Raw genomic sequence first — 801 nt, 5'->3', positions numbered from 1 at the left:
GTAGGAAATTTAGGAGAGGAAAGTAGAGGAGTTTGCTTGAGAGGAGAAGAGAGGATTGTCTCCCAGAGGGAAAGGGAAGAAATTGATTGGACAGGAGAGAAAAAGGCAAAATTGCATATCATTTTGTAATCAGGTATCAGTATATTCAAGTACGCCTTAGTCTATGCAATACATTATGAGTCTAATGAATTTTCACAAATATATGCCGTCAGGCTATGTGAAAGGTCAAAATCCGGCAAAATTTTCTTCAAAATATGATCAGGATAGACCCCAGGCAAATTATCATTAAATCTGGGCCCTCAGGTTCAGGAAAAGGCTATGCCTTAGGCAAAATTTTCGTAAATTCCAAAATTTATCGAGATTTTCAAAAAAAATAGCCGCAGGCTACGCCCCAGGCTACGCTTCAGGCAATTTCAAAAAAATATTTACCTTCAGGCTATGCTTCAGGCAAATTATATGCAAATATTTGCCCTAAGGCTATGCTTGGGGCTATGCCTCCGGCAAAAGTTTCATAAATTTATCGAGATTTTCAAAAAAATAGCCCCAGGCGACGCCCTTAGTCTCGCCTGAGGCTACGATTCAGGATACGCCCCAGGTTAAGTCCTCGAGCAGTTATATTCTCCTCTCCACCTATACTCTCCTCTCCACCTATACTCAATCTCCTCTCCACCTATACTCACTCACCTCTCCAGCTATACTCACTCTCCTCTCATCTATACTCACTCTCCTCTCAGCAATACTGGACTCACCTCTCACCATACTCACTCTCCTCTCCACTATACTCACTCTCTTCTCCACCTA

The sequence above is a fragment of the Trichinella spiralis genome, assembly GCF_000181795.1.
Source record: "Trichinella spiralis strain ISS 195 chromosome Unknown Scfld2, whole genome shotgun sequence".
NCBI classification, from domain to species: domain Eukaryota; kingdom Metazoa; phylum Nematoda; class Enoplea; order Trichinellida; family Trichinellidae; genus Trichinella; species Trichinella spiralis.
This window is presented reverse-complemented; position numbering follows the sequence as displayed.